The sequence below is a fragment of the Camelus ferus genome, chromosome 35 (assembly GCF_009834535.1).
Source record: "Camelus ferus isolate YT-003-E chromosome 35, BCGSAC_Cfer_1.0, whole genome shotgun sequence".
Taxonomy (NCBI): Eukaryota; Metazoa; Chordata; class Mammalia; order Artiodactyla; family Camelidae; genus Camelus; species Camelus ferus.
The window spans coordinates 18,812,180-18,837,918 of NC_045730.1; the positions used below are offsets into that span (position 1 = coordinate 18,812,180).

Here is a 25,739-nt window from a genome sequence, read left to right on the forward strand (position 1 = left end):
GAGCGGCGCTCTAGGCGTGTGGCTGGGGCGGGGGGTCCGCAGGAGCTGGCAGAGACCCCCGGGAACACAGCAAACCAGCTGTCGCCCAGGGGATTGGAGCGGGACGCCAGGGTCGTGAGAGAGATTTTCCACACACATTGCCTTCCTTCTCTCACGTGTCCGTTAAAAGTTCTCCACGTGCGGAAATAACCACTCGCTCTCCATCAGGTGCTGCGGCCGGTCGGCCGGGAGGGCTTAGCTCTCCCACCGGCCCTTGCTCCTAACCCGCCCCGCCCTAGCTCCGCCCTAGCTCCGCCCTCACGGGACCGGCCCCGCCCGTTCTCGATTATGCCACCTCAGGCTCCGCCCCCCGGACCCGCCCGACGTGGCCCCGCCCCCCTCGGGGCCGCCCTTCCGGCTCCCACTCGGTGCTGGGCGGGCACCCGGCGACCCCGCCCGGCTGCGGCGCCTACCCGGCGTTTTCCTGGAGGTTTTCGCCTGTCCCCCTCCTACTGGACTTTCCGCTTTGGCTCAGTGAGGCTACTTAAAGGCCACTCTGTGAAGTTTAACAAACGCTGATCTGTGAAAACAGATACAAACGCTTCTTCACTCGTGTAGACTTTCCACCACCTCCCGCTCACGTGACGACACCTTCCTGTGCCCAACGGATCTGCGCCTTTTCATGCTTGTTATGTGTTCCCACAAGTGACAGTTCTGGTTAAAAGATGGCTCAGTAGAAGGAAAAGGGAAGGAAGGCTCGAAGAGCCCACAGTTTTTTTCTGGCTTGTAGGAGTCTTAAATCACTCTTACAGCCAGAAAACAAAACAAACGTTACGGTAAGAAGTGGCTCACACACATGTCTTGGGGAAGAAGAAAGAACGGGAAAAATAGGCCTTGGAAATAGACCCTAAGGAGGAAGTATTGAAGAGAGGAAGGCTCACTTTTGAAAACTTATTTGGAATTAAGACAAATAGTTAGATAAAGCATGAAATCTTGCCAGGCAGCTCCAGAGTAAATAAAACAATGAAACAATGGTTTGTTTACACTCTTCTTGAAAATACTGTAGTATTTTCATAGGAAAGAGTGATGACGAATGTTAACCTTTAACTCTTGATATCTGGGCTGGTTAAAAATAAACGTGTATTATTCAGGAAAAATTATCTTAAGTTGAAAAACATTTCTGATTTGGATATCATTTGTACATTTTATCTTAATATATCATACAAGGTTTTAATGGTCATTATCAAATGTAAGAAATTTGTAAAGTCTGTAACAATTTTAACAAAAATAATGTTTGTGTTCTGTGGAGCAGGGTTATAGAAAATTAGTGCTTTTTTAAAGATCTACATATTGAAAAAGAGCACTATTTATATTTTTCCTTGCAAAGCAACAATTTTAAGAAACCTTTAAATTGCTATTTCTTTATGTACATGCTGATAAAATATTTTATGTATGTCATCCCCAAAATTGGAATTCTTTTTAATGAGATTCTAGATACACCTATGGGAGTGTCCCACGTGTGAATGTTTTGTTATTTTATGGAATGGAAATGGTTAAGAAGGATACCACCAAAGGCATTAAAAGTTTTTTAATACCAAATACTTTTGCCTCTGTGAGGTGGTATGTGACAGGATACATTCTTTTCTTCTCATATTGTTATTTAGTATTTTTTTCTCATGACACCCTAGGATTTTCAAACAAAACAAAACCCAGACCCTCCTGTATTGCTACATACAGGAAAGAAGTAATGCAGCCAACAGAAGACTGACAAGCAGGAAGGGTACCCGAAACCAGGAGAGGAACCTCAGGGAATATCAAGTAGGAATTTGGTGGGAAATAATCAGATTCAGTCAAGTTTCTGTAACAGACTGGAATCTGATCTAGAGAAGGAGCCAGAAGGTAGGGTCAAACGTGTGTTGATATTAGAGAAAGGAACTGTAAGGGAAACTGCTTTTTTAAAGAAACCAAAACCAAAACAAACAAAAAAACAAAAAGACACAAGAAATGCCCAGACATTCAAGGGTTAGCACTGGAAGGACTAAGGACCTTCAGTCTGGTCCCTCTTGGTTTCAGTTTCCCCTTTCACGTTGGTCCCTGCTGCCCCTAGCAAGCTGGCTTCCAGGGTCCTTCAGCTCATAACTCTTCCCTTTGTCCTATTAGCAAATAGGAGAAAATAAAAGAGATTGAAATATAAGGGCTAATATTGGTTGAGTGTTTATATGCACCAGACACTGCATTAATTCATTTAATCCTTGTCTCCCGTTTGCACAGGAGGCAGGCAGAGTGCAGGAGTCTGTGTCCTGTGTCTCACAGCCTCTGAGCAGCAGAGTCAAGATTTGCGCCAGTATTCCAGAATCTGCAGCCACAACCACTGCTCTGGATTGAGTTTCATGTAACCGTGCAAGAACCAGGGACTTGGGAAATGCTGGCTCTGCAAACTCTGGCTCCTGTAAACTGACAACAATGTAGGGGTGCCTTCTTCACTGTTTCTGTCTCTGCACGGATACTTGTATTTCAATTTTAAGCTGCTCATCTCGACCCACTGAATTGACTTTGTGACCCACTGATGGATTCTCACGCTGAGAAACACTAACCAAAATCCAAAATCCAAAGTATCAAAATGTATCACATGTAATTTTTCCCAAAACATAGACTTTGAGAACCTACCGTTTCTGTAATTCGTGCGTATTCTGAGTTGCTATGTTAATCTATTTCTTACTAGGGACCGCAATCCAAAAAGTTTGGGAAACACTATTATAACCACCCCTTGCCTGACTTCTATGTGGATTTCATTGTTCAGAATCAAGATCAAGAGAAACCAAATTCCCCTACAGCCCCCTTGCATCCGTCTCAGCTCCAGGATCTGGTCTGAGCTCTCTCTTCCCAGGTAATCAGTACAATAATCTGGCCACTTCTACATCCAGAAAGGACTCTGGTCTCCAGCACAACCCAAGAGTGTCATAATAATTTAGCAAAAGAATAAACATCCATAAAACAAGAGTTACACTAAACAAAAGAGAGGTTGTTCTGAGAAAGGAGTAGAGATGGAGAATTTGGTGGAAGGAAGACCCAGGACAGAGATTGGAGAGCTGCAAAGTGATGTCTGTTTAAAAACCCCACGATCTAACACATCAGCTGTCACACCATTTGCAAAGTACCATTTCATATTTCATTTATCACATCTCTTTCTCCATCCCTGTACGTAGCTCAGTCTCTCCATCACTGCTCTCTACTTGGCAGAAACCCCCTCTGAGAAGACTTCCCTAAGCTGCCTTTGCTCTGGGCCTTGGAAATGATTTTAATTTCCTCCCCTGCTGGATGATTAGATAAAGAAATTGTGAGATACACATACACACGCGCGCGTGCATGCCGCACACACACATACAAACGATGGAATACTATGCAGCCATTAAAAGAAATCCAAATGTCGTATGATATCACTTATATGTAGAATCTTTAAAAAAGACACAAATGAACTTATTTACAAAATAGAAATAGACTCACAGACATAGAAAACAAACCAAAGGAGAAAGATGGGGAGGGATAAATTAGGAGTTTGGGATTAGCAGGTACAAAGTACTATATACAGAATAAACAACAAGGTCCTACTGTAGAGCACAGGGAACTATATTCAATAGCTTGTAATAATCTATAATGCAAAAGAATAATGAAGAGAACATATATATATGTATATATATACACACATATGTATGTATAACTCAATGTCTATGCTGTACACCAGAAACTAACACAACATTGTAAATCAACTATATTTCAATTAAAAAAAAATTCCTCCCCTGCTGGACTGTAAGCTCTGTGAGAATAAGGACAATGTTGATCTTGTCTGACCTCAGATCTTCACTTGTAATTGAGTACCCCACCCTGAACAGATACTCACTAAATATGTGTGTTGGAATAAATGGATGCATGAACTCAAATCCAAAGACTGGCTGGGTTTCTTTCTCAAGATACTAGTTGCTTTCTGAAAAAGAGGCACTGTGTTAATAGAAATAATACTGAGAATAGAAATCCTATAGGGTGAAAAACAAACACTGTGACTGCTGGTGCAGTGTAACTCAGCAAAACCCTGAGCAGGGCCAGCTCTGTTATTCACTGGGTACTTCTGTGCCCGGTTATTTGGAGAAGTCCGGTGACTTCTCTAAACCTCAGAGGGCGTTAGGCTTACTAAACGTTATTCAGAGTGAATGTCCTAACAGGGTGTCCCCCTTGGGGAACTCTGGGAAATCAGGGAAGGCCACCTGAAGCTTTATTTGCATGTAGTTCCCTAAAAGAAACTGACAGGCACCAGGGAACAGCAATTAATCCTCTTAGACAAAGGATGTGGGACAAAGGCTTCTCCTGACAGCAAGAGGCTGGGATGGGAGAGTGAGGAGGGAAAGGGAAGGCGAGTAAACTCGTGGTGTTGCTCCGAGGAACCAACTTGATGACTGAGCACAGGACCAGGGGGCAAGCTTCTGAGTAAAAAGCGGAGAGAAGCCAGCTGCCTTTGTGGGTGTGCTGGGACTGGAGGGCAGGGGAGGAGGGGGCAGGAGAAAGAAGAGGGTGTCAAAAAGATTTAGAATTCCCCAAGTAAGAAACCTCACCTAGAATGGCACAGTGGTCAGGCAGAATGTTCCAGAAACAGGTCTCGAGGGGCTTTGTGTATTCTCTCCTTCCTCCCTGGGATTTGTCTTCCCCCTTATCTCTTGGAAAAACCCTACTCTTTCTTCAAGCTCCAGTCCTATCATTAATTACCTCTGCTAATAAGAGCCAACCTCTATTGACCACTTCCACCCTAATCACTGATGAACACTCTATGTGAAACTTTTACTGAGTCTTTACAACAGATCTGTGGGGTAGCTACCGTTTTTACGGTGTTTTATGGGTCGGAGAAGAGGTTGGGCTGAGTGACCTGCCCTATGTCACACAGCTTAAAGTTGTCTGACTCCCAATTTCAGCCTTAAGTACGTCGCTGGAGGGCCCTGCTTTGCTCAGGTGGTCAGATTACCTCTTTCCTCTGCTCCTTGATCGAAACTTCCGTAGCCCATGATATTTAAGTATCTCTGAAATCAGAATGCCTCTTAAAATTGGAAGGATAGCACAGTTTAATTAATTTTTTCTTAGATTTACCAAAATAATACACAAATTTTTTTATAAAAAAATAATGGTGTATCTTCTAGTTGATAGCATTTTGATTTAACAACACACAGGATATTGTATTATCATTGCTTTGCTTTTTTCTCCCAGCTAAGCTGTGAATTATTTGAACACAGAGACTGATTCACTCACCTTTGTGATCTTAGCACCTAACATTGTTTCTGGTAGATAAAAGATGTTGGACAAGTTTCCTGAATTCAGCTGAAGAAGGAATTTCATCTCCTGGACAGGTGACAGGTCATCACTGTTGTCACCAAAACTCTTGATTATCCCCAAGGCCCTGATATTCTGGGAAAACAAAGTTACAACTTCTCTGAGTTTTCTCCCAGTTAAGTTCTATCTGGCTTTAAAGGTATGTGATGGTTCCCCTTGGCAATTAATACAGGGTGTCTCTTCTCTACTTGACAAATTATCATTTATTATTCACCCTTTATGCTGGGTACACGCAATGTGTAATCAATTAAAGCAATATAATAAGGCCAAATTAGAGTTAAATTTTAAAATCTGATTTTGTAAAATTTTTTGTACATTTTAAAATCTGATTTTATGAACTCTTTTGTAAAAGATCAGTTGTATCTAGACTTTAAACTAGAGGTGGTACTCATTTCACTGAGATGTTTGATTTGGTCCACATTGTGTTTTTAAATTTTTGAGTTGAATATCAGAAGATGGCATTTAACAAGCAAGCATTTTGGCTTCTTCCAAAAAAATCAGAGGCTCTGATGATGTTGGTCCCTGCCCCCGCAGTCACCCCATTCATCGCTGGATTGAAGCTGCCCAGTTCAGAAACACAGATGGTCCCCATTTTCCCATACCCCCACGTGGGGGCTACTTAACCTGTCCACTTGGCCCCTGAAGGCACTTGAGTTTGTGATGAATCTTGAAAGTGAAGGACTTGATAAGTCTCTAGCTTAAGATCAGAAAACCTGCAAAATAAACAGCTTTGCCCAGCAATCTGTTATTTGTTCTAAGTGAATTAATGATTTTCAGTAGCTACATTTTGCCTTTCAAGAAGATAGATTTTTCACAGTTTTTATATCTGTCTTCTAGAGAATAAACTTTTTGTGCATGAGAGGATTTCCACTAAGATACGGCTTTTTGTAAATGTGCTGCTGAAGCAAGCACTAAGATATGGCTTTTTGGTCTTTAAACAAAAGAAAAAGATGCTTCAGAAACACTGAAGTGCCAAATAGAAGATGGGTGCACAGTACGGCTGGCTCACGTGGCTGTGGTGCTAATTGCATTCACAGGACACACTGTCCCAGTGGAGAGTCAGAGAAGTTTCTTTCCCTTGGCCTCTGGTCTCTTGTAACAACTGGGAAAAGGAAAGTTAATTATCTTGTTAATTATCACGTTCATCTTTTGTTCTATACCACAAATGGTAGCCTCAGTCACCTTAGAATTATACGCAAAAGTCAGCTCCAAGGCTGTATACGATGTGGGTATTTAATTAGTCTATTATTATGGTCAGATTCTCTAGTCATATGGGGTCGGTACAGCTATTGACATCAGTCGAGGTAAGGTCTGGTGGTAAGTGATGGAAAAACCCCCGAGGTAACAGGCTTAAGCAAGTTTGAAGTTTATTTCTCAGTGCATAAAAATGCCTGGACACAGGTGGTCCAGGGCCAGTCCGCCTACAGCGCTGGCAGGGATTCGGGCTCTGCCCCGGGTGTTGCTCAGACCTACACCCCCAGCATCACCTCAGACCCAGGATGATAGCCCAGCTCCAGGAACCCCGCAGCTGGCAGGAAGAGAAGGGCCTGAGTGTACTCTGCTCACCCTCCTCAAATCCCGCTTTCCCCAAGAAGCTTTTCTCACCTAATTTAAGAGACTGGACTGGTAACTTCTCAATTCACCTAAAATCTACTTTAATCATTTAAATACTTTAAAGTGTATTCATGGAATGTAAAGCTTCCACATCTCTGTCATCCTCATGGTTCCTAAATCCAGAACAGTGATCCTCAACCCTGACCACACATGACAGTTGCCTGACAAACATTCAAATGTAAAGCCATTCTCAGGTGACACCGCAGGTCCAGGGTCTGTACTTGGAGAACAGCTGCAGAGGCAAAAGAGGGACTGATAGTTGGGGGTGGGGGTGGCAGGAGGGGAGGGGTGGGGGAGGAGGGGATTCCCACCAATGGTAGGTGCTGTCAGGGGCTCACCTGTGCACAGGGGCTCACCTGTGCGCAGGGCCCCACAGAGGATGTGTGCCCGGGGAAGCCGGACATTAGGAAGCACAGCTTACAGAGTCCTGGGGTCAAACCTGATTCAGGGGCATGAGGCTTTGCATCTGTGAGTAGATGAGGCCCAGGGCAAGGATGACCAGGAACGGCAGCCATGGGGCCCTGAAGACCAGAGGCTCCTCCCCATTGTTTTGTGGTTTATGTACAAGCCGAGGCAGGGACTAGGAACCAGGAAAGAGAATAGATAGATAGATAGATAGATAGATAGATAGATAGATAGATAGATAGATAGATAGATAGATAGATAGATAGATAGATAGATATGTAGATAGATAGATACATACATACATAGATAGCATTTTCTGCCTGTCTAGGTTGGAAGCTAAGTCAGACTGGTTTTAATTTAGAAAAATTAAAGAAATCTGATAGTTCTTGTAACTTACGTATCATTGAGCTAAATTACGGATATGAAAAAAGTGATATATGTGCAGAAAAATACCTTATATTTGAATAACGCTTTATTGTTACTATACAGGTTCTTATGCTCTACTTATGATCCCATCGTAACTACGAAGCTACACTTTCGAGTGAAATACAAAGCAGAGAGGCAGAGGAATGCCGGCAGAAATTTGGGGTGTTATGTAAAGAGCCCCAGACAGAAATGGTGCTGCCCTCACACAGGGAGAGGGTTATGTTTTCTGACTCTTACAGTTGAGAAAAATGTCAAATATTTTCCTATCTAGACATTTGCTTTGCTACCAGCATCTTCTTATTTATAGAAGCAAAAATATTTTTTTTTCACTTTAAAATGTTCATTCCTGCCACATCAACTAAGCGAGCTCTACTACATTTTTACTCATACACACACAGACATACACGCACATACACACGCACACACACACACGCACGCACACGCACACACACACGCAGGAAAAGAGATGCCCATTTTATACTAAGTTGCTTTGAATTTTTTTTATATATATTACTTTTAAAGCCTCTTTTTTGATTAAAAATATTATATTATCCTTGTCAAGTAAAATAGACTAGTTTCTTAATATGGGCTTGGTGATCAATTCACTAGTAGCTAAAGCATTAAAACTACAGTCATCTCATTCCTAGATTTCCTTCTCTTTAAAAAAAATTGGGCCATTTTAAAAAGCACACAACCTATAATGGAAAAGATTTTAAAAAATAATATATATATGTATGTCTGAATCACGTTGCTATATACTGAAACTAACAGAACTTTGTAAATCAGCTATACTTCCAAAAAAAAAAAAAAAAACCTGCAGAGCCTGGTACACCATTGGTCCTCATTCCATGAATGAGATCTGACAGTTATTCAAAGTCACTTTTTCTGAGGAACAGAAACTGAAGAAAATAAGGCCTAGTGGCCATTTAGGTGCTGCTCATTTATTTTTGTTTCTTTTTTTAGAAGTTAGATGCATAGAATAAAATTCATAAATAATAAATATACAATTCAATGAGTTTTAACCAGTATATACAGCCATGTGCCCACCACACAGTTACGGTATGTATTATAGAACAGACCCACCACCCAGAAGGCCCCTCTGTACCACGTGGCGGTCAGTCTCCCCACCCCCTCCCCACCCTCTCCCCAACCTGCCCCTGGTACCAGTGATTCTTCCACCTTTAGAGAAATTAGGTTCATACAGATAGAACGGCATAGTCCCCTGTGTCAGGCATTCTTACTTAACACAATGTCTTTGAGATTCATCCATACTGTTGTTATCAGTAGGTCAAACCTTTTTTATTCCTGAGCAGTATACATTTTTACAGATATATCACAATTTACTTGTCCACTCACATGTCCATAGACCTTTGAATTGTTTCCAGTTTCTGTCCATTACAGATTAAACAGCTATAAACTTTGGAGCATAACTCATGTTTTTATTTGCCTTGGATAAATACCTTGTAAGGGGTCTGGATTTCATGACTAGTATATCCTAAACTTTCTAAGAAATTGCCCAATTGCTGTGCAAAGTGGCTGCACAATTCTACACTCTCATCAGTAATGTGCGAGAGTTCCAGTTCCTTCCCGTTCTCAACAACATTTGATGTTGTCCATCTAGTGTTTGATCTAAGGAAGCTTGAACCAACCCAAGGTCACAAAGATTTTCTCTTTTGACTTCTTCTGGAAGTTTTACAGTTGTAGCTTTTATATTTAGAACTCTGATCCATTTTGAGTTAAATGTTTGTATAGTGTGAGGCAACAGCTGAGGTCCTTTTTTCCACAGAGGTAGCCAACTGTTCCAGCATCATTTGTGAAGACAATCTCCCCCCCCCACCGAGTTACCATGGCAACTTTGACATTATCTCCAACATCATCCTTTATTCACAAAGTTCCATCTGAGCGCTTTCTAACCAATCTTTCCTCAGTCAAGACCATCCTTCCACTATAGTCAGGTTTAGGCTTAAAAAATAAACTAACAAGATTTTTTAAGAACTCATAAATCCCCTGTAGTGGATTCTGTGACACATCCCTCAGATGCCTCTTCTGGATGGAGACACTCATTCCAGCAGCTGGATGTGTGGGTTGGTGATGGCTCACAGCTGTGTCTCTCTCCAGGAATTGCTCTCACCTGCAGACAGCTCATATCCAGTGACTTTTCAGTATGGGAAATGTGGCCTGTCAACTGGTGGGACAACTGAAGATGGGACAACTCTGAGTGGCCCCTTCAGCTCCAGAGCTCCCCGTGGGATCAGCTGCAGGCTCTGATGCATCTGCATGGCTTCCCAACATCCCCTCTCCACAACTCTCCTTCTATTCACTCTCTTATAGGTCCTCTTCCCAAAATTATTCCCCATGTGATTGCTGCATGCAAATCTCAGGGTTTCAGTGCCTATCTCTTAGGGGATTCTACCTCTGGTAATCTTAAAGCTGATTATGTCATTTCTCTGCTTAGAATTCCTTTGCCTGCAGACTAAAGTATTAACTCCTTAATTTGGCATATAAAGGCTTTCATAGGCTGGCTTCAATCTGCCTCTCCATCCTCAGTCACCACTGATTTTGTCCCTCAGACAACTCCCTATGTCCATATCCCCAAATTCCCCGTACCCACTTCTTTGGGCATGGTCTTCTCCCTACCATGGATAAATTTCCCACCTTCTGCTTTATCCTTCTGTTCTGCCCTGGACTGGATGCCACCTCCTCCGGGAAGTCTTCTCAGTATTTCCCCACAACCCTTTAAATGAGAATTAACTGTCTAATCTTGAAACTTATTTGTTTACCTATCTGATCCTCCTACAAAATTGTGAGTTCCTCTAGGCAAAGACCGAATTCTGGGCTCTTGTGTTGTCTTCAGTGGATTATAGATTTTCAATAAATGTTTGGTGAATGAATGAATAATAAATACCAAGACAAGCTGGCACTGTAGGAAAAGTATTAAACTTTTGGAAATTTTTGCTATATTTGGTTCCTGGTATCTTCTGTTTAGAATATCATGTAGCTTCTTTAGCAAAGCCTGTAATTTTTTAAAAATCTTTTTTGAGTTCTGGACTATCATGTTGACCAGGAAGCAATCTAGGCAAACAACTCAAGGTGAAATGAAATCCAAAACTCAGATCTGTAAAGTTAGTTATGTTTTCTAAAAAGGACTGAGGAGTCCTGGGGCTGGAAATGCCAATGATTTCAGAAAAGAGAGAGAGAATGAGAGAGACAGAGAGAGAGCTGATTAAAAATTGGATTGGCTGGTGAGAGACTGGAAAATTTCTTCCCAATCGCAAGAGGCTTATTTTTTATCTTTCTTTTTCACGCTGTAAAGTGGCAAAGTTAATTCTCAACCACTGAGGAAGGGATTCTAAATGTATTAATTAAGGATTATTGAGCATTTAAATTCTATTCATGAGAATGGAAACTTTTAAATAATTAAACAATGATCTTTTACAAATTTGTGTTATCATAGAACATTACAATTTAACATCAATAGTGTAGGTTCTGGAGACTTGGATGACTTTTAAAATAAGGCTGTACTTACTGATATATTTGACTTTATGAATTATGATACTGGAGTTCCCTTGAGAGATGATGTTCTCTTTTCTTCGAAGATGAAGTCCTCAGCAGGATGAGATCTTATCTTGCAGGAAACCATGAATTCACTGTGGAGAAGGATGATTGGGATTTCGCTCTGGTAGGACATGAAGTACCTTTTGAATTCTTTACTATATCTCTCAGTGATTTATCTTATGCATGAAAATAACCTTTAGCATTTTTTTTTAAAACAGATGAATCTATCTTTATAGACATTGAATGGTTGTTCTGCAAGAAAACCTAAGAGAAAGAAAATGATTTCTTTTTGGTAAGGTAACAGGGTGAAAACAAGCTAAAGACCAAAAAAAAAAAAAAAAGTGTGTTTTGACTGAAAATCCAGATATTTAAAGTTTATGTCAAAATTCTTAAACAGTAAGGCAGTCATTGAAAAAGTTGAAATTGTTGTCTTCTTTACAAGTAAACGTTGAGATTGTAAGTTCTATTTATGAAAATGTAGTCTGAAAATAAAAGTCGAAACAGTTGAAAATTAAAGAATGTTTCTCTCCCCAAATTTGCCTTGCCTTTTAACATTTAGTTTGGATCCCTCTGCTCCTTTCTCTCAGTTAATAAGCTACTCCAACTCACAGATGATATTAAAACTGTAACTGCGTAGAAAAGAAACATTGCAAGTTAGGTTGCTTCTAGCAAAACTAAATTACACTGCTTCAAATGGAGGGAGTTTTAAAATTGAATCTTTTTTTTATTAACAAAATAAAAGCCTTAGCTTTTTACATATGGACAGAGAAAATAAGTGTGTAGACCCACATTATCCTGTCGTCACCTTGATGGACAGAGATTATTATTAACAAGAGTGTAATACAGCCATAGAGAGAGTCTGGATTTCTGTCTCTGTTAAGATTTAGGTCCTGCCAGTAGGTAGCAGCTGTTTTAAATTTAAGAGGACAGGAGTGAGTTAGCAACATTTTGTACAAAATAAATGAGCCCTCAGCGCACGCCAATTGCTGGTAAATTCAGAAAATGATAAACATTCTTCCTTGAGCAAGAAAGCTGGATCGGAAACACACCTGCAAAGATTTATTTTCAAAACAGAAAAGATGTTGCTGTGCGACTAACGCATTTGCTGAAGTTTCTCCATTTTTCTGTTTTCATCGTTCCCCCCCTATTTTTCCTTCAGGATCGTCTCCTGATTTCAATCACTCTCATAAAATCTGAGAAATCTTGATTAAAACAAAACTCAAAACTTCATAACTCAAAAGCATCCATTCAATTTTAAAACCTAGGTAAATTTTTCCTAACATTTGCTGAACATAATTTTCTTCTTTTGGTCTATGCTTTTTTTTTTTTTTTTTTTCTGTGAAAATAGCATTACTGTTTCAAAAATAATGAACTAAGAAAAATCAAACAAACAAACAAAAAAACATTAAAACAGTAAAAAAACTGTAGAGAACACTGAACAGTTCTTAAGCCATATGACAACACCATATTAAAAATAGATAAGTGTGTCTTATGCTTTATCCTATGGTTGGCGTTCCAGAAAGTTGGTGAAAAACATTGAACAAACCTCTTCTTTAAAGTCAACTGTGTGAAATTTTAAACGGCCAACTTTCTAGTATTTTTAAATATCACATAATTGATGTAAATGAGAAAATTTGTGTTTCCTAATAAAACTAACTCAAAGAAAAACAAATTCCCCCAAGTTGCCGTTTAAATTTCCTGCAACAGATCCTCATGTCTGTCACTTACCACCCTATAAACTCAATGCGTTTCTTATTTCCTTGTCTTTAAATCAAAATTCAGGAAAACCTCTGAAAAGAAGAATCTACCTTCAGAGGCGAAGTGAAAACTGAGATTAAAAATAGAGGATAGTAATGGAGACCATATTTAATATAATCAGACTATAGTTTATGCCCTAATTTGCTTCTAAAATCAGATGGCAGTCATCAGAATAGCTCTTTCTATTTGCAGTTTTCAAAACTGTAGGATTTTTCACCATCAGGAGTATGATAACCGCCCCCCCGCACTCCCCCCCCCCCTCCCCTGGAAACCACATAAGCTGAGATAAATAAATTAAATTGAACTTTCAGGCTACATAATAAATTAAAATACAGTATTTGCTCAAATAAATCCAGACCAAGCTTGATAAAATTACCATGTTTCAGCAAAAAGGATATATACCAATCATTCCTTATCATGAAAATTAGAGTTATAAATTTTAGGGTAGTAGGGAAGGTGAAAAAAAACAAATAGTTGGAGAATAATTTCTATTACCATAGTTTACATTACTGCTTCCAAACATGAGCTGAGGATGGGAGAAAAAGATCCTTTGTGATCATGATCATAAATGCCCAATCATTAGCCCCCAAATCACATAAAATGAGAACCTGGAATTAAAACAACAACAAAAACAAATAAGGGAAAAGCCCTCAAGGGGCCACTTCAGCTCTGTGCTTGTTTCATTGTAATAGGTTTTTCCTTCCTGTTGCTTTGGGATTGCAACAGAAAGCTTGTGCTATAATTTTATTTCTATGTAAAATTTGGAGCTGCATGTGGTCTCTCCCTTATATTGCAGAATCCTTGGTGGTAGAGGATACATTTTTACTTTCCTGCCTGCCAGTATTTGCCTGTGCACTGAGAAGGTCCTTAAAATGCAATTTAAAAAACATACGAATAAACTATAATACATCTTGTCCTTAAACTTAATCTCAACGACATAGTAACAGCTGCTTTGAAGGGAAGGATTCAAGCAAAGCTAAAGCATGGAAACAGTTGCCAAATCCCTTAGCTAGTGCCTTGAAGGGCCCACGTGATGACCTTTGATGTCTCGTTCAAGTCTTAAATCTGTGGGAGTAAAGCCTTCGAAGCCCTGAAGCCCCAAACCATGGAAATCCAATTTTGACTTAAATAAAAAGCATTTTGTTGAAAATGGTTTCATACATTAAGAATCTTTGATGCATATCTTCTACTAATTTGTCTTTAATCCTCTGGTAAAAGAAGTAATTTTGATACAATCTACATCACAAAACAGTGCAATAACTCAAAAGTATACAAAATAATGGTTGCTATTAACTAAATGTTAGAGAATTTTCAAAACTCGATGAAGAAACATTTAAGGAGACAGGATAATCAGCAATTTTTAAAATTTCAGAGTTCTGCAATGCCTACATATGCTCAGAAAAATTGGCTTGAATTAATATTAAATGTATCCCTTGTTATGTATTATAATTTCTTACAAATATTTTTAAATGTGGGAAATTAGAATTTACATTACAGAATAAATGCTAATCTTCAAAAAGTAGACTAACTTTAGATACGTTAAGTGTGTTTAGTCACTCAACAAACATCAGTCACATGCTCTTGCAAGACACTGAGCTATTGACTATATAGTAAGGTACTGATGTGTTGATTTTCAAGGATCTCTCAGTTCAGTGGAGGTGTTATGTTCTGTAACAAAACAGCTCTGATACATTTGTTTCTCACTGACATTCCATGAGGACTGAGGGTTGGTGTTGGGAGATACTCTTCCATGAGTCTTTTGTGTCCCTACATGTCTTGCTGGGTGTGCTAAGCCTTCAAAACCCTGATCATTTTTTTCCTAGTCATTTCTCAGGGTTGAGTTTGCAGTGAGCAACCTTGAGGGAAGAGATAATACCTACCTCTGGGGCAAAGAGCAGGCTTGCACACTGCTTGCTGTGAAATGCTGGGATTTCACATTCAGTGTCCCTCTCCTGTAAATGCAACCTCCGTTGTGTTCAGGCATCCATCTGGGCCCTTCCACATCACCAGTGTGGGAAGGAAGACTCAGGGAAGCAACACAAACACACTGACACTCTGGCTGCTGTCTTTTGTCTCTGACCCAGGAGTTGTGTCAGCATCCAGGAAATGGGAAAGTTAACATCTTAGCCTGAAAGTAAAGCGAGACATGACCCTCTTCACAGTTCTTGACAGTGGGCTGCTGCTCTGCTCCAAGCGATGGGTTGACTGCAGGTCTGCTTCACAAGCATTCTTGTTCTAGGATCTGGATTGAAGAAGGAGCCCCGACCTGGACATGTTCATGCCAGAGAGCAGAAGCTCTAGAGGGCAAGTGCAGCCACATGGTCTAGAGGGCAAGTGAAGCTGCGCACAGCCGCACAGATGTAAAGCTTCTGTCCGGATGGGTTTATGTCATATATTCATTGGCCAAAGCAAGTCATATGGCCAATCCAAAGGGAGATAGGATGCATGCTTCATCTCTAAGAAGGTATTACAAAGTATACCCAACAAGCATACCTCTTTTACCACAGAGGGAGTAGATAATGACCAATAATACAATCCACCACACCAGTGAGAACCAGTTAAATATAAATGGAAAATAAAACCCTTCTTTTTTTGAAAAGATACATGCACCCCAATGTTCATAGCAGCACTATTTACAATAGCCAAGACATGAAAACAACCTAAATGTCCATTGAGAGATGACTGGATAAAGAAGCTGTGGTAGATTTATACAATGGAATACTACTCAGCCATAAAAAAGAATAAAATAATGCCATTTGCAGCAGCATGGATGAACCTAGAGATTGTCGTTCTAAGTGAAGTAAGCCAGAAAGAGAAAGAAAAATACCATGTATCACTCATATGTGTAATCTAAAAAAAGAAAAAAAAAGAGGACACTACTGAACTCATCTACAAAACAGAAACAGACTCACAGACATAGTGAACGATCTTATGAGTGTGGGAAAGGATAAATTTGGGAGTTTGAGATTTGCAAATGTTAGCTACTATATATAAAAATAGATAAAAAACACATTTCTTCTGTATAGCACAGGGAACTATATTCAACATCTTGTAATAATGAAAGGAATGAAAAAGAATATGAAAATGAATATATTTATGTATATATATGTGTATATATGTATGTGTGTGTGTGTATATGCATGACTAGGAACATTGTGCTGTACACCAGAAATTGACACATTGTAAATGACTATACTTCAGTTTAAAAAAACCCTTCTTTTCATGACAGTAAAAAAAACTCTAAAAAGAATAAATTTAACAAAGAATTACAATATCTACATGAAAACTTTTTTCCTTGAAGGACATAAAACCTCAATAATTGAAAACTTATGCTACTAGACAGAAATATAGTATGACTTTAAAATTCTTTCCCCATTTTAATACATTTTAATGCAAACTGAACCAGAATCTGAAGTTTTGGGTGTTCTTTAAGGTGAAAATGAATTATTTGTATGGACCAGGAGACTCATCCAAGAAAAGCTAAGTAATAAAGAAAGTTGCAGGAAAATGTGCAATATAACACTATTTTTATAAAATAAAAACACTACGCATTTGTATGTTCAAATAAATATAAATATGTATTTGTAGGAACGTGAAGGAAAGAGTGGACAGATAACTTGATTATCTCAGAAGGATGAGTTTGTAAGAGGAGAATTACACGTTTTTCTTTTGATATCTCTATAGTGTTTGACAATGGAGTTTAGTCCAACAGCAAATAAGAAATCAGAGGCTCATAAAACTATGTTAAATCTTATCTAAGTCTCCATTAAATGGTGGTGTATTTTAGGCTGACACAGGTGTATACATAAAACAAATATTTTGCTGCCTGGGCTCAGGTAAGGGGAAAGTTGAGGGTCATCTTCTGCCATCAGCATCACTTTACTCTTCAAAATCAGCTTGGCACTCTTGAAAATACTCCTCATTAAAAAATTTATTTTTCTATAAGGCATCTGAAGATGCAGCTAAAACACAAATCTGATGAGGCTTACTTGTATCACGGTTTGATCCAGGGTTATTGTGAACAAGAATTCAACTTTCTTATGCCCAAGGACACTGATCAAAGGAACCATGTAGCCCTAACCTCAGCTATAACAGCATTTAAATCAGATTCACACAAACTTTACTTTTAAATGGGTAGGCATTATTAGAGCACAATTCTTTGCAGCTTATAATATTAAATAATATTAGAACATATTAAAAAAAACTCACATGGCTGTGAAGATTTTGTATAAAGTATCCCTTTTAATTACTGAAGAACCAACCTTCACAACCCTGGAGAAATTCTCAGGGAACAATGCATTCCAAATGCTGTCAAAAGTTATTTTGAGAGGATGTATGGAAGGTATTCCAGAATTTTTCTTTCTCAAATTCTAGTCAGGCATTAGAAAGTCTTACCTGATGGTGCCACACTTTTAAGTTCTGCAAAAGATCAAATCCTTGCTTTTCTTTCTCTTAGTTTGACACATCTTATGATTGCCCAGCCAACAACTTCATGCTTCACCATGTACTTATGCATGACCTGTGGTTAAAGACAGTGTGGAAGGAAAGAAGTTATTCCTCAAGCTTTTTGTGGCTACAACCACACCAATAATATCTTTGAAGCCCTGTCAAAATTCTCCTCAACAAATGAGCTTTGAAAAAATTGATTGGGATGTGTACTGATGGTGCTCAAGCAACACCAGAGAGATAAACACAGTGAGGAATTCAGCAGGGGGGGAATAATCAGACTTATCCACTGCCAAGCATCTAAAACCCTGCCCAGCCATCGAAGAGAGTTATTCATGTATCATTACCAAGGCAGTCAACGCCATAGAAAGTACTAAGGATACGCTTTCCTCTGTGAGTATTTGAATGTTCACGACAAAGCTCTTACACTCCATCCTGAAGTGTATTAGTTATCAAAAGGAAAGCTATTTGGCTGAAGAATGCAGGGGCCTTATTTTTAGAACACCAAAGCAATTACCAATTACTTTGAACTTTCAAAACTAATAACTTTCACTGGGGTTTGCCATATTTGACAGACATATTTGGAACTTTGTATGTGGAACCTGAAATTTTAAGCAGTAAACACCAATATTGATGTGTGTTAAGTATACTTCTGGCAGTTATAACCAAAATCCAGCTATCAAGAGAGCACAATGGTGTTAAAAATGCTCTCTTCTCTTTCTGACTTAATCCTTGAAAGTGATTTTAGGGGAAAAAAATGTAAAATAACATCTAGTCTGCCTGCAAGATAAATTCAGGTAATATTTTTGTGATATTGTGGCAGAAAACTCCATTTGGAAGTTTGGAAGGAAACATTTACTGACTTACTTTTCGTATTTGCCAAACAATCCCCAAGAGAAGATTTGGGGAATCAAATTTGATTTCATTGTAACTTCCAGAAAATAATTTGGGAAAATCGGGGGTAAAATAAAAACTTTTTACCCCAAATAAGTGAGTAGTCCTTGTTTACCCTTATCCAATTTTCACTGCTTATATTTGTGAAACTTTTCTCCTTAATTTTTATATTCCTGCCTAAGAAAACAAAGCAGCATGATCCACTTGATGTTAAAAATGGCCTGTATTGTGTGCTTGCTTCCAAAATCCCTTCCAAACTCTTGCTTCCAAAGAACGTTTCATGGCAGTCTCCTTATGCACATAAAATCACAGAACTAAGATAAAAAATACAGGTCTCGTAAGTTAAAAATTAAATCTTCCTTCTAAAATCCAATTGCCTCTATTTAATTGTTATCTTTAATTCATTCTACAATTTAAAATGGAATCACAGGAACCATGGTTTTGAACAAAGAGCAAGTTAAAACGATTCTTGCCTCTTTTTTTTTTTTTTTTTTTTTTTTGGCTAGTTCGGGAAATGCACCCTTATCTGTAACAAAATAGAGATGACTGCAATTCCCTTTATGCTGAGGTGCCTTCTCAGAGGATGGTTTCCTTCCCTAAAATTCACTTTTCCTCAATTTATTAGTGAAGCAATGAATTCTGCATCCTGCAAATCTCGGATCACGTAAGTCCCTTGCTCTATAGAGCCTAGTTCAGATGGCACGCCCTTTCCTCTGTCATCCACGACGCTCTGAGCCTTTTCTCCCAGCACTTTCCACCAGCTCTGCACCCCCATGCTGCCCAGGACCACACTGTATCTGATTTCATACGGGCAGCCCCTCGCCGAGTGTCTAGTGCATGCTAGTCTCCCCATACACATTGGCTGCCCAGTCCTTACAGATAACTGTGCAGATAACAAGTCAGAGAGTTAACTAGAGGAGAGTCAGTGATCAACTAGGTAGTGGTGACAGTGGGAAGTCAGGAAAATCTTTATGGAAGAGGTGACAGCAGGCAGGATTCTAAAACTGAATAGGCTGTGCCTCGTGGAGGGGTAAGTTAAAGAAAACATGAGGGGAGAGACTCTCAGACAGGGAGAGAGTTTGTATATGGAGGGAGGAAGGAAGGAAGGAAAGAAGAAAAGAAAATATGGTAGGGAGGATGGATGGATGGGAGGATGGAAGGAAGGCTACTAAGTAAAGAAGCAAAGAAGTGTGAGGAGGTTTAAGGCAATAGGGAGTGGTGGGGACTGTGGTAACTTGGGGGAGAACTTGCCTCATTAAAGCAGGGAGCCATCACCAGGCTCTTATAGATTCTTCTCATGCAGGAAGTTGGAACCTAATATTTTATCTTTTTTTTAGGAGAAGCTAGAAATTAGATATGAACTCTCCCAATTTTTAGATATTGGTGAGTAACTTAATGTCTTAACACAGGCAGGAAGCACAGGTCCAAGGGCTGAATTCATCTAACAACTTCTGTTTTATGCCCAAAACAGAAGCCCACAGTGGCGGAAAGCAGGTTGTCCTGCCATCTCAGTCAGCCGCCAGGTAGTGGCGCGAGAATTATGCAGAAACGCCCATTTTATCTCAGTGGCACTTCCTCGTGAAGGGCGTGTTTCATCTAGAGGGTTTAATTTCATGCTATAAGTCAGTTATGAGAAGAGAAGGGAAAGGTAGGGACAGTGAGTACCACAGACATAACTTTAGGGGAACACCTCCGTCCAGGGCACTTGAAGCAGAAAGGGAAGAAGGCGGGGAGGAGCACAAGGAGGGTCTGCCGTGGAGGCCGAGAGACGAAGGCCAAGAAGGTCACTTATTACAACGAAGCTCTGGTTGTTTTGTACACTTGTTTTTGTTCAGAAAGTGACATGAAAAGTAACGGTAATGACTATTAAGTCATTGTCACTATTTCTTCAGCCATTCTTTTGCCTGCAAGTTCAAGAGTGGCCGCTCCCTGACCAGCGATGCAGCGGGAGGAAGGAGGTGGGAGGCTCGCTGCACATCTGCTTTGCTTTAACCTTTCCACACAGGAAAAGCAGCCCTGATGGCTTGGACCCGGCTCTAAACTTGGAATTGTCTCACATGGACCTGAATCGCCCTCACCCACGACGAGATTAATCTCGCTGCGTTGAAACCTCTGGAAACCTGGCATGTAATTTCCTTTTCAGATTGGAAGTCCACCTAAGAAACAGCCACAGCCCGTTAACAAATGTGGGGAGGCGGGGTGGGTAAGCTTGTTTGCAATCCAAGACACACAAATAAAAAACGGCCATGAGATAACCTTCAGGGTTTGGAATTATGCTGGTTCCAAGTTGCTGGCTGCTTTGCTGTTATCTTGAGTCTGAAACATTGCTGGAGGAGATCTAATCGGGACAAGCTCTACAAAAAGAAATCTGTAAAAATAACCGAGATTTGCAGATACTAACTCCTCTATATAAAATAGATGAACAACAAATTTCTTCTCTACAGCACAGGGAACTCTATTCAATATCTTGTAGTAATAACCTATAATGAAAAAGAATATGAAAAGGAATATATGTATGTACATGTATGACTGAAACCTGATGCTGTACACCAGAAATTGACACAACATGGTAAACCGACTCTACTTCAATAAAAAAGAATGCAAAAAAAAAAAAAAACCACCCCAAAATGGCAATACATTTCAAGAATCAGAGAATATTCTAGCTCTGTGGTTTTTGGAATTGAATTTGAAACCTATAAAATTAGGGAGCAAAAGCTAAACTCATACATGTTTTTGCATCACCTTTATTTACACAATGCTCAGCATGCCTAGAATGGCTGGTAACGCATCCAGGAGCTTTTCTGAGGTTGGAGTCCCCAGGAACAGGGCCTGAGATGAGAAGGGTTGTGCAGTGATTTAGTGAGTGTTTGCAGATAAAACCTGCAAGGGAGTGAGGGGCCCGGGATGGGACAGAGGAAAAACTGGGTGAATTTATGGGTCCAGCTGAAGTCTATCATCAGCCTGAGCCCACGGGGAGCTCTGGAGTGTGAGCAGCCCCACAGGTTGTCCCATCCTCAACAAGCGGCTGGTCTTTTGCTCGGTGCCCGTCTTTGGCGGAGGGTAATGACTGGGGGAGGGTGGAATCTTCCCTGTTTCCAGGTGAGGCAGCTCCGGTCAACTCTGGAGGAGGGTTCAGCTCACAGCCCCTGGAGGATGGATGCACTGGCTGGTAATGGGGGTCTGGACACACTGGCAAGCACCTGTCTTGTCTCCAGGTTGGAGAGTATGACTGATGTGTGGAAGAATCTAGCTCACCTTATAAAGTCTAGTCTTCAGCTATGGCAGGATCTCCTGGACCCCAGTCAGGTTTACCAACCTAACCCTCTTCCGTTTTCTCCTGGGAACAACAGGCCCCTTTATCTGCAATAACTTCGTCCAGCGGGAGCTACTAAACTGTTTCTCCATACCCCAACCCCCTTCTCTCCACCCCATCTTCTGCACTATTTTGGGCCACATGTAAACAGCTGAAGAAACTGACAAAAACAGAAAGGAGACAGTAGGTGAGAGGCAGAAGTATGGCTCTTACTGGTTCAAAAGTTGGGGGGTATGTCTGTTTTCCTTGTTAGCACCAACATGGTGTCTCACAGTAAGAGAATGTGAGTCAGAGCCTCTCTGGTCTCTCTGGGGAGCACATGTCCTGTTCTGGTTCAGCCTTTGGAGTGTGTGACTTCTAATCCAAAAGTGTGCTCCCTTACAGAACCCCCTGAGTGAATCAGGCGTGGAGGCTCAGGCTGGCCTTTGGTACCTGGTCTTCTCAGCTTTTAGATTTCACTTTAATCTGCTGTTTATCTTCCAGGGAATTTTAAAGAGAAATTGGGAGGCTTCTTAGAGTTATTAGGAACGGCCAGTCTTCTGCCAAGTTAATTCAGAAGTTTTTAAACGAGGGGGAAAAAAAGTGTTTGCACATTTGAGGACTGTTTTGAGAACTCCTTTAAATTGAAGTCTTTTTGCTAAAGACTTCCTGTTTAAACCAGATACTCTTATTTCCACATACACTTGAGAAATAAATGATAAACATGCAAATATAAAAGTAATAAATGAAAAGCACTGAGGCTTTTCCAACCTGAAGTCTTAATACTCAAGAGACAAGGGGATCTAGTGGAGTTACAGGAGCCTGAGACGATGGACAAGCAGGAAATTCAGGAAGAAATGAAGTGGCCAAGGGTTTGTGACTTTAGTTCAAATCTCTATTCTACTCCTGAACACCTGCAACTTTGGACAAGGTTCTTTATCTTCCCAAGCCTCAGTTTCTTCAACTATGTGATGGGAATGACATTTCTTTCCTCTCTGGCCCAGCATGGTGAGAGCCAGGATGTTTATCCTGCAAGCTCTGGAGGCAGAAAGCCTGGCTTTGGGTTTTGGCCTCCACGCACCAGCAGATTGACCCATTAACTTTTCTCAGTTTCCTTTCCTGGAAACAAATGAGCATAATGAGAGTCCTTATCTTCTTGGGGGTGATTTGAGGATTAAATGCGTTAAAACCACTGAAATGCTTAGAAGAGTACTTGACTATGCGTAGCAAGCATTACACCAACAGGGATTAATAGATACACATTACTACCTATAAAAGAGATAAACAAAGACCTACTGTGTAGCACAGGAACTATATTCAGTTTCTTGTAATGAGCAGTAATGGAAAAGAATCTGAATATATATATATATATATATATATATATATATATATATATATATATATATATGTATGTATATGTATAACTGAATCTCTTTGCTGTACACGTGAAACTAACATTGTAAATCAACTACACTTCAATACAAAATAAGATTTAAAATAAAAAACCAACACAGGCTGCTAATCTGTTAAGACATGATTTTTATTTTTATTATTATTATGTTTTAGATTTAAAAAAATTGAAGTACAGTCAGTTACAATGTGTCAATTTCTGGTGTCTAGCACAGTGTCCCCATCATGCATACACACAGCTATATTCATTTTCATATTCTTTTTCATTAAAGGTTATTATGAGATATTGAACATAGTTCCCTGTTAAAATATTATAATTTTTAAAGTAATAAATGTGTAGAAAGAAAATGACAAGTGTTCAATAAATGTTCTAACAAGGATTTGATCTGTGTGTCTTTCATGGCAAGAGGTATATTCTGTGTGAACACCAACTAAGTTTTTCTGACTTGATGTCATCATCACTAAGTGCAAATGACTCGCATGTCACACTAGAAGGAAACTGAGGCCTTATATACAAATACTGACAGGTAGATCTCTCTAAGTTCATATTGTTAATGTGGTGCATCTTTTTTTCTTCATTTCTTTTCCCAAGAATATAAAATCTTCTCGTATCTCAGTGTGGTAGATCATACTGACAGCACTGAAAACAAGCCAGTCACTAAGAAACAGGCTTTAATAAAATTAGTCCTCCCCTCCAAGAGTGACAAGGAAAGAAAGAAGGAGAGAGAGAAGTAAAGGGAGAGACAGAGAGGAAGAGGGAGACAGAGCAAGAGAGAAACTATGAAAGTGAACAAACAGGACATAAAATAAACTAAAATGGTCACACAAAGATGACTGTGTAACTCAGAACCCGAGTCTAGTTGGCATCTGCAACTGACCTGACAAGCTAGTCAACGCTGGATTGATGCTACCTTAGATGAAGGAGTATCAGAATGTCCTCTCATTTCAGGGCAAATGAACATCTAAATTTTCCTTTTGGTAACTTCAAGACTTAGAGCACTTGAAATCCATTTATAGAGACCATGCAGACACGTTGAAATTAAGCACTGAAATGTGTCTTCAAGGTAATGATAATTAGACAGGTGTTTCGGCTCTAAGGTGATATGTTTCCTTACAAAACTTTGTGCTCTGCAGTGTGGTTTACTAAAGGAACTGGGTTTATGAAGAAAAACGGTTGGAGCAGGGCCACTCAAAACGATGCAACTTCACAACCAGAGCAGTGGAAAAAACAGAAATTGGTTCTTGGAACAATGATCTCAAGAGCCCAGGTAGGCAGCTCTCAGGGGGTCTAGAAAAGGCCACAGCAAACAGGAGAGGGGCGGCCCCCGCTCATTTACATCAGAACAGAGAAGGCAGGGCTGCACAGCACAGGGTGGGGAGGCCGTGGACTGCTGGGAAGGTGGGCACCCCAGGTCCTGCCACTGCCCCAAGGTGAGGGCCACACAGGCTGGGCTTTACTTCTAAGGGAGGGACCCCTGGAGGTCATGTTTATTTTCTTAAAGATACAGTTTGTAGGTTCCAACTGCCGGTGTGCTAATAAGAAGGCTTTCTTATTTCTTTTCTGCTCAAGGTTATAATTCTGCTGCTGCTCTAACAGCACCCCTTGCCCAGAAAGAGACCATGAACCAAGACAACTTCCAGTCCTGCTAACCTCGTTTCCTATTGATCAACTGCATGTGAGTGAACATGCATTGTAGCTTATCTAAGGTGGCCAAAATGGTGTTAAGAAATTGGATACATTTTTAGAAAAATTCCAAAGCAGCTTGCTAAGAAACAGGCTGCTTCTGAGGATGGGAAAGAGAGTTACAATTTGAATTAAAGCGTTGGAGATCTTTGAGGCAACCGAGAAAGGAGCAGGCAGATGGAGGCCAAACAGTAAGGGTAATGCTTAGCGTCTAATACAGTTGGTCCTCCGTATCTGTGGGCCCCCCATACGCAGAATCAACCAGCCACGGATCAAAAATATTCAGAAAAAGAAATTCCAGAATGTTCCAAAAAGCAAAACTTGAATTTGCTGCGTCTGTGACTATTGACAGAACATTTATGTTGTTTTAGGTATTACCAGCCATCTAGAGATGATTTAAAATGTACAGGAAGATGTGCGCAGGTTATAGGCAAATATATCATTTCATATGACAGCATCTGTGGGTTTTGGTGCCCACGGGGGTCCTGGAACGCATCCCCCAAGGATGCAAAGGGATGACTGTACAAAGGGAACTTTCTGGGGACCTTAGAGAATCCTAAAATCCATCATTAGCATTTTCCTGATTTCCTCCTCCTCCTCTCCAGGGAGGTTGAGGGTGGGGGGAGCATGAAATGAATAAATAAATTGAAACAGGGAGGACTATGGAAGAGAGAGACCAAGGAGGATCAGCGCCTGGGGTTCAAGCATCGAGGGAGGGGCCTCCGAAGAGCGAGGAGCGTGCAGGTCAGCATCCCCACCTCGGCTCCAGTTGCAGGCCCAGGAGCCTGGGTAACGAAGTGGCCTGGGAGTCTCTGGACGAATGTCAGTGGGTCTCTGTTTGCTCTTTTTACCCTCAGTCTGTTTTCAGCTGTTTCCAGCTTCAAAAGGATTAACAGATTGTGGTTG

At 40.3% G+C, this 25,739-nt stretch overlaps 1 long non-coding RNA gene across 1 annotated transcript; it reads left to right on the plus strand.

Moving 5' to 3' along the window:
* Positions 1–11,287: 11,287 nt before the first annotated feature.
* Positions 11,288–20,702, plus strand: LOC116661455. The gene is made up of 3 exons (XR_004317315.1): positions 11,288–11,473; positions 19,785–19,830; positions 20,453–20,702. It is a non-coding gene; the product is annotated as an uncharacterized LOC116661455 (long non-coding RNA).
* Positions 20,703–25,739: the final 5,037 nt, after the last annotated feature.